The following is a 9,859-nucleotide window of genomic DNA, read 5'->3' as shown; positions in this document are numbered from 1 at the left end:
AGACATGTCATTTTCTACCCTCCCTCAGAAACAACAAGGTCACCAGACATGTCATGTTCTATATTCCGTTAGAAACAACAATGACATGAGACATGTAATGTTCTACCTTCCCTTAAACAACAAGGTCATTAGACATGTGATATTCTATATTCTGTAAGAAACAACAAGGTCATGGGACATCTAAAGTTCAACCATCCTTTAAATACAACAATGTCATCAGGCATGCAATTATCTACGTCCCTTAAAAACAACAAGGTCATCACACACATAATGTTCTTCCGCCCTTTAAAACAACAAGGTCACTAGACACGTAATTTTCAGCCTTCCCTTAAAAACAACAAGTCATCGGACATGTAATGTTCTACCTTCCCTTAAAAACAACAACGTCATCAGAAAAGTAGTGCTCTACCAACCTTTAAAACCAACATGGTCACCAGACACATGATGTTCTACCTTCCCTGAAAATCAGCAAGGTCATCAGACCCGTTATGTTCAGCTTTCCCTTAAAAACAACAAAGCTATGAGACATGTAATTGGTTACCTTCTTTCATAAAATACAAGGCCATCTGACATATGTAGTGGGCATTGAGGTTTCACGCCATTGTTGATAGAAGTGTGCGACTGTGGTTTTCTCTACTGTCTCTCGACTCGTTCGACACTTTACTCAGGGACCGTCATCATTCTGGAGCTCAAATGTAGAGCTGATAGTCTACGCACAGCGATGGAACGACTGCGAACAGAGCGGCATTCAGTAAAGATCTCCATGATTTTGAACGTAATACACGAACCGGAAAACGCTTGAGGGACATGAAGTCCCCGCAATCCCCTCTGTTTTATGGTGAAAATACCACCAGGTACCGTTCTAAGACATTCCCAGGTAAGAATAAAACACGGCGACTAAGTGCTACTGCCGAGGAGCAGCCTCCTGAATTGTGATCCACGGCAGACCGACACACACGTAAAGAAACCTCGCTCATCGAAGTCCCGCAAAAGTCTTCCATTATCCATCCCTACATGCAGCTTTCAGAGGCCATTTGTTGGGCATAATCTTTACCTGGCTTGGGAATGGAATCCCAGTGCCCTTACGCCATATGCTGTTGATCAGTCACTCAAATGGTTATGGATTTTGTACGGCCCAGGAGACGCTTTGCTGCACTCCTCAAGTCCATCTCCATGAAGAGCGCCTGAGATGGTGTGCCACAACCTCGCGCTTTATGGCCAAAACTGAACATACCTGCCAAACGTGACGGGAGATGGAGACGAGTAGGTGAATTGTGTACTCCGACGATACGTGGGAGTTCTGCCCACACTTGCGATGATGGAGTATGTGCCGTCACGGAAGCCTCATACTATACCTGCCATCTCGAATCCTTTAGGCCGTAGGTGTTTAATTGCTATATGTTTGGTCATCTGACTAATTGCGAGAGATGCTGGAGGAGGAAACACTTGTTTGCTCTGCCGCAGTCGCAATTCCCAGCGTGGTTTTCAACAGACCCCCAATCACTTGGCGTTTGGAAAATTACGGCCAGTTTTCCCATGAGGTAGGCAGTGTTTCGACACTTCGGACTGTCTTTGTTATCGCCATCCATTTGCTGTGGTGATGTTATCTGAGTTCGCGTTACATTGAAGAGCTAGGGAAGGAACGCAACTGGAAAGTACTCCAGTGTAACTACGGGGGATCCAAGAAGACTTACGTACTTCAGGTTTCAAGACAAAAGTAGCACAACCTAAATTCAGCAAATTGCCTAATCATTTGCTTGCATCACTGAAATCTGCAGGACTCCCAAAGTGAGGGCTCTTCAATGATGAAAAAGATGATATAATACTACTTTTCAGCTTAAAACGAAGTTAGAACTGTTGGTCTTGTCGTTCCGTTTTCCTGCCACTTACTGACTCAGTTGGTTCCATGGAGCCTTGAGGAACCTGAGGAAGCCTTTCCTTGACCTTCAGGTAGATAGTGGTCATGCGGGAGAATTATGTTTCCTCTTTGGATTGATCGTGTTAGGCTTGAGTAAGCCGGAGCTCAGATGCACAGTTGCGCTGACCGAACTCTCGGAATGTTCCCGTTAGAGGAATTTTGTACCGTCTTTTTGACATTGAACATTGCTAGGTTTAGGATGGTTCTCTATCAGTAAGATAATAGACTTCCACTCTGTAGCTTTCCTACAGCCTCTTGAGATTCTGCGGTGCAATGTACGTCTGACACTAAAAGGACACTCTTCAATTTTCATTGGCATAGCAATAGTCAAATGGCAGAATTAACGGCCTGGTTGGGTCACACCCCCTGTGGGTGGAGGCGATTGATAACAACGAAGTTAAGTCCTGCCTTTCGTAAGAGGCGATTAAAAGGAGCCCTAGAGGTTCTTGATTTGGGATCGCTGGTTGACGACCACTGCACATTTAGCTTCAACTTACTTGAGTAACGCTCCTCACTTTCCTCTGTCTTACCCGACCATCCTTGGCCAACACTAGTTCTTTTCTGACCCCTTAGGTATTAGGTAACTTGCCCTGGGGGTCTTTCATTTTCAAAGGCTTCGTGGCCCGTGTCTTTCTTTGGCTGATACCTTCATTTTTCGACATTATCAGTTTAACTTCTGTTTGGTGTTAATAGAGGTTGCCTCTGTGGATCAGCGGTAGAGTTTCGGCCTCCGGATCCCAAGATAGCGGGTTCAAACCCGACAGAGGTAGCCGCATTTTTGAAGGGCGGAAAAAAGTCCATTCGACACTCCATGTCGTACGATGTCTGCATGTAAAAGATCTCTGGTGACACATTTGGTGTTTACCCGACAAAATTAATTAAATCTCAGCCATAGACGCGTAAGAGAGTTTCGGTTTACTCGGTCTGCCATCTAGTGGGGGCCTAGAGTAAAACGGAACGTCGAAATTGACGAGCAGACAGCCAGATGGGTTCAAATTGAAATGTCTGCACACGGTAGCTGAGGCCATACGATTATTATTATTATTAGAGGTTGGTTAAATTATAACCACCTCCACCTCCACCACCACCTCCAACACCACCAACTCTACCACCACCACCACCACCACCACCACCACCACCACCCCATGAAGCAGAGTTTCCACGCTTAGTACAGATGGAGGATTGTTGTGTGTCGTTATTGTAACAAAGGTAAAACCAGCGTCTTCTACTTCAGCACTGACTTTCAGTGTGAGTTCTCTGTCGGATTGTCACTGAAGAATTAGTGAACCTGAATTTACAGCCAAATGTTACTTTGCTCTTCTGGAAATGGTTCATCTTGAGCAGATGCCGAAGTAGAGCTTTACGGTGGTTTTGCGAGGGACTGTGATCAGAGACACATTTCGGACATAGGTTTAACCAGCCACTAAACTCGGTATCTGACGGATATTTCACTTTAACTTCTGCTTAACGTGTCTGAAGGCAGTGAATTCTATCTGAAGCACATCATTGTTTTCGGAAGCAGTTTCTAATGTATTTACAGTCACGACGTGCCTTTTCAGTTTCTGGAATATCCGATTTTGTCCGAGTCTGCAGTTTTTAGCATTCCCAGCAAAGACGACACATTACATGACACAGGGGGTGATATTAGCACTACGCCCTGAACCATTAGTCTCTTGGAAACCAAGGATTTTATTACTCTTAGTGGAACACAGCTGTTTTTGTCGCTGTGATGAATTGTTACATATTTCTATTTAAAGGGAAACAATTAATTTTTATGAATCCAACCTTGTCCGCCGCAGTAACAGAGAATGTATTCACAGCAGACAGGTCCTAAATACTTTCAAAGTTGCTTTTTCGCTAAATAGCAAACGGTATTTTCTGCGAGATTCCTCTGCAAGCAACACATCTCCTCAGAACTAATAACAGATCAGTTTGTAATGAAGTACACATGTCTTGAGCTTTCCACCTGTAAATTGTTTAAAACTGGTGTCACGTTTCTATGTAGGAAAATCAAAGTTTCCCTCTGTACGTCTCTCAATCACGGCCGTCCATCATCGGTCTCGTGACTGACTAAGATCAATGTTCTAGCGGTGAGGCGTTGAACACTTGCTCGTAGGCCTCAGAGGAAGGCTGTTATGCTACCGTATTGAGGTGTGGTGTGTAAGGTGCCCGTGTATTGTGCGACGTGTGCGCGGTAGAGTGGTCCTTAAAACCCATACTTACCAGTATTGACATTGAAACCTACACTGTGCATAGGTAACTTTGTCCGACCATCCATTCTAATCCTACATCGCAGACTGCGTGTTTGTATGTAAACATTGTCTGGCGATCCATCTTATCTCCACATCACAGCCTGTACAGTTTCTTGGTAACAATGTCTGGCCGTCCATACATATATCACAATACAGTCTGCACGGTATCTTGGTAACATTGCATGACTATCCACCCACTATTCACATCACAGCCTTCATGTTGGCTAGGTAACATCGCCTGGCCGTCCATCCACATCTTACATCACAGCCTATACAATTACTATGTAAGGTTGGCTGGCATCCACCCATACTTCACATCACAACCTGCACGGTTACTACGTGATATTTTCTGGCCATCCATCCGAACTTCATGTCACTGCCGGCACATTTGCTAGGTGAGAATTTTTGGTCATCCACCATACTCTACATCACAGGCGGTACAGTTTCTTTGTAACACTCTCTGGCCATCCATTCATACTTCACATCACAGCCTGTAGGGTTGCTAGGTAACATTTTGTGACCATCCATCCATACCTTATATCACAGACTGCACTGTTGCCAGGTAACACTCTCAGGCCATCCATCCATACTCCATACCACAGCCTGTACAGTTTCTTGGTAATAGTTTCTCGCCATCAACACATATTCCACATCAGAGGCTGTACAATTTCTTGGTAACATTATCTGGACATGCATCCATACTTCACGTCAAATCCTGCATTGTTGCTAGGTGACATTATCTGGCCATCCAGCCATATTCCACATGACAGCCCATGCAGTGTGGCCGTCAACCAATACTTCACATCACAGCTTTCATGTTTAGTATTTAATATTTTCTGGTCATCCATCGATACCTTACACCAGAGCCTGCACGGTTGCCAGGTAACCTTGTCCGGTCATCCACCCATACTTCAGATCAGAGCCTGCACAGTTACGGGCGATCAACCCATACTTCATATCACAGATTTAATGCTTGGTAGGTAACATATTCTGCTCATCAATTCTCAGCCTGCACGTTTGTTAGGCAACATTGTCCAGCCATCCATCCATACTTCATAACACAGCCTGTATTACACTAGGTAACAATTTCTGGCCGTCTATCCGTAGTTTACCTCACAGCCTGTACTGTTACTATGTGACATTTCCTGACCATCTATCCATAGTTCACATCGCAGCCTGCAAAGGTACTATGTAACATTGTCTGGCAAACCAACCATAATTCACATTATAGCCTTCGAGTTTGGTAGGTAATATTTTCTGGCCATCCATCGATACTCCACATCACAGCCTTCACGTTTGGCAGGTAATATTTTCTGGCCATACTTCCATAACTAACATCACAGCCTGCACCATTAGTAGACAAAACATTGTCTGGTCATCCATCCATACTTCACATCACTGCCTGTAGAGATTCTTGGTAACCTTTTCTGGCCAACCACCCATACTTCACATCACATCCAGCATGGTGGCCAGGTATTATTGTCTGGCCATCCCCTATACTTCACATCACGGCCTTAATATTTGCTACGTAACATTTTCTGGCCATCCATTCATCGTAATACCACAGCGTGCACGGTTGTTTGGAAACATTGTCCGGTCATCCACCATACTCCACATCACAGCCTGTACACTTTCTCTGTAACATCGTCTGGCCATGCATTCATACTTCACAACACAGCTTGTATAATTTCTAGGTAACATTGTCTGTCCATGCATTCATACTTCACAACAAAGTCCGTACAATTTCTGGGTAACATTGTCTGTCCATTCATTCATACTTCACAACACAGCCTGAACTATTTCTAGGTAACATTGTCTGTCCATTCCTTCATACTTCACAACACAGCCTGTACAGTTTCTGGGTAACATTGTCTGGTCATGCATTCATACTTCACAACACAGCCTGCACAGTTACTACTGCATATTGTCTGGCCATCCATCCATACCTTGCATCACAGCCTGCAAGTTTGCCACGTAATATTGGATGGCCATCCATCCACACATCACATTACAATCTGCGCTGTTCCTAGGTAAAATTGTCTGAGCATCCATCCATACTTCATATCACAGCTTTCATGTCTTGTAGGTAACAATTTCTGGCCATTCGTCCATCCTTCATACCATAGCTTCCGCGGTTACCACGTTACATTCTCGGGCCATCAACGCATACTTCACATCACAACCTTCAATTTTGTAGGTAATACTTCCTGGCCATGCATCCATACCTTACATCACAGCAAGAATTGATGATGATGCTTGTTGTTTAAAGGGGCCTAACAGCGAAGGTCATCGGCCCACAGCAAGAATTGTTACTGGGTAAAATCACCTGGCCATCCAAACATACTTCACATCACAGCCTGCGCAGTTACTGATAACTATGTCTGGCCATCAACCCATAGTTAAAAGCACATCCTTATTGTTTTCCAGGTGACATTTTACGGCCCTCCACCCATACCTTACATCACAGTCTGCATGGTTACTAGGTAACAGTTTATGCCATCAATCCATACCCCACATCACAGCCTGCAAGTTTGCTAGGTAACATTGTCCTGCAATCCATCCGTACTTCACGTTACAGCCTGTACTGTTTCCTGGAAGCATTTCCCGACCATCCATCAATACTTCACATCACAGCCTGTACAGTTGCTAGAGTTACGCATTTGTCGACTTATTTCTGATGATCTCCGGCCATAAGACTTTTATGTCCAAAGAAAGTACGAATATAATTTTTAAAGGTAAACAACTCCATCTTGAGCTAACACGATATATATGTTTATTATTATCATCTTTATTATTAATACTTGGAGTTAACTCTCCGGTGATCGCGCGAAGGAAAGTAACGTCAGTGGTCACGCGGATCACAATTGCGATCAATACTTTATTTGTGATATGAGGCAGTTCTGTGCTACTTATTCAATGAATATGATTGTGCATTGTGAAAAGAACTCTATTTTCTGTACAGTGTAATATTATTATGTGTGCATTTATAAGAGACACCTGAAATATTACTGGCATTGTGATTTGTCTCACTCACTCCCTCCATTACCTTCCTCAATGTCTGGTTCATAGATTTATTTTCTCACAGTCATCCAATTTGCTCCTATATACCAATAAACTCATGACACGGTGCTTAGGAACTGAGATTAGACACTGTAATAAGATACGAACAAAGTCAAAAGAAGTCACGCTAGTGGTCGCACTGGTCACAGTTGTGATCCACAGGAATAAATTGTTTTATAACGCAACGGCCATCAGTCAAGGGTTAGCAGACTCCTGCGTGTCAGAGAGGGGTCGAGGCGTGAGGGAGGTACACAGATGCTCAAGGTCAACAGTCATAACAAACTGTTACCCATAACGTTCGAACATTGATCTGAAATGAAATACAGTATGTTATTTGGATGATATAGCAAAATGCCTACATTCACGCTTAATAGTTAATAAGTAATATTTTCTGGCCATCGATCCATACCTTACATCAGTGCATGCTCGTTTACCTACTAACTTTGTCTGGCATTCAATACATACTTCACATCACAGCCTGTTCAGTTGCTTGAGTTACACAACAGGTTAACGTTATGAGCCCAAGATCAAAGTGAAATGGAGGCGGACAATCGAACTCCTTGAAAACACTAGTTGGGCTCGTGGCCCGACGATACAGAGGCTAACTACTGAAGTGACTAGCTGGAGAAAATCTTTACGTCACAGAATTTAAAGATTGAAAAGGTTACATAATTCTAGTCACCTCAAAATCAACATGAGAGGGAAGTCGAGAGAGTAACACATTTTCTATTCCCTAATGAAGTTTAAGTTATATACAGCTGTTAGAAGTTTCCTTTAGAACATAACAATTTATGTTACATGGTTCAATTCGGAAACCTTCCCCTCGAGTAAGCTTTCACTTAATACGGGTCGACTGTCGTTACCTGTAGATGCTCGACGACTGGCGAGGCCCCGCCTCCTTTGTACACACACACACTAGACCAGAGCGATTAGCAAGACAAAGTGGCTCGAAAAATGGGTAGCTTATATACTCAAGAGGAAGGTTCCCGATAACACTGGGGTAAAGCCCGACACCCTCCCCCCCAATTCTTATTGGATAATATTCATAGGTACATGAAAATCGCTACTGGTTGAAATAAATATATAAATTTCCTATTGGTCAATATTGGAAGTCGGCGGTCAGAGACAGAAGTGTAGTAAACCATTGAACATAACAACACAAAACGTAATCAACTCAGTTTAGGAAACCTAGGAAAAACAAATATCTTCAGAATTTTAGTAGTTCCTTTTTAATAGAGACATCTATAGGGAGAAGTCCAAATTTCTTGCACTAATTGTTGCCATCTTCAATTTAAGATGTCGTTCTACAATGCGCATGATTTAAATGAGCGGGGCAGGTGTACCCACCGGTACTCATATTTCATGATTTTTGTATAAAATGTTGTAAAATGAACATTATTACACTTTGTGGACAAGGCGATATTATTCTTAAACTTCAATCATCGGCGAATCACCTAGAATTATACTTCAATGCTACCTTCAGAGCATTAATACACAGAGTGAATGTTGCAGCGTGTGGCCAATATCATTATCAGATCGTCTGGGATTCGAAATAGCTTCTGAGGGGATATATGGTTAATTGTCAAACAGTGGCATTCGAAAAGGTCATGAATTCGGAACATGGGAGGTACTTACTTAGCTGCTCTGGTTAACCGTAAATTACAATGAAAACCGTGGACATAAATGGATATTTACAGCGGAAGTCCTTCCTGAAGGTGACCTACCATAGATTACAATCTCATTATGATCGTATTTTTGTAAGTGTTTGTTGTTTAATGTCAATTATTTATTATAATATAAGGGACATTTATTTTTTCCAATTACCGCATCATATTATTCGGATTAATGGTTGAGGGTAACATTTGAAAGATCTTCATAAGGAAATGTAGCCTAATTTTAAATGAGAATGACATCTAAAATAAACACTTCATAACTTTCACAAACAGCTGTAAAAACTGTATTTACCATTCTTGGTGTACTGAAATATATCTACACCAAGCAATGCGCAAACACAGCTACACGAGTAGCGTACAGCGCCACCAGATGAACTCTCAGGAGCAAAAGGTAAACAGGTAACAAGAAATGTTCACTTATCATCAGTCGGAAAATACACAATACACTAGTTCAATTGGCACTGGTTGTATATGAGTGTTTTATAATATACTGCTTCAACAATAATGATCATAATAATAAAGGGATACATAAGAAGCAACACAGGTGAAATTTCACTCCACCTACTAATTTCGGCTTGGTAAAGCACATTATAACTAATGCGCATGCCACATTTGAAATAGGCTTATAAATAGGAACCGCTGAAGAAAAGAAACATCCTGCTGGTAAAATGTGGAGTGGGAAATTAAGAATTGTTGGTACTGAATTTGGCTTAATTTTAATTCCCACATCAAGAGATTCGTTATGAAAACATTCCGGTGAGAAATGCATCGAGCATAATGTTGAATGCTTTCCAGGCAAGAAATTCTCCCTTCTTAATGCAATTACCCATATTCTTCCTTGCCTCATTAGCTTGAAAACTGAAATCAATTAAAGCACAATATTCATAATTACAGCACCCGGGAAACTGAAACTGTAACCAAAAAGAAAAAATTACACGTGATTTTTCGTATTGTAC

Source organism: Anabrus simplex, chromosome X (assembly GCF_040414725.1).
Source record: "Anabrus simplex isolate iqAnaSimp1 chromosome X, ASM4041472v1, whole genome shotgun sequence".
Lineage (NCBI taxonomy): Eukaryota > Metazoa > Arthropoda > Insecta > Orthoptera > Tettigoniidae > Anabrus > Anabrus simplex.
Note: the sequence above shows the minus strand (reverse complement) of the source record.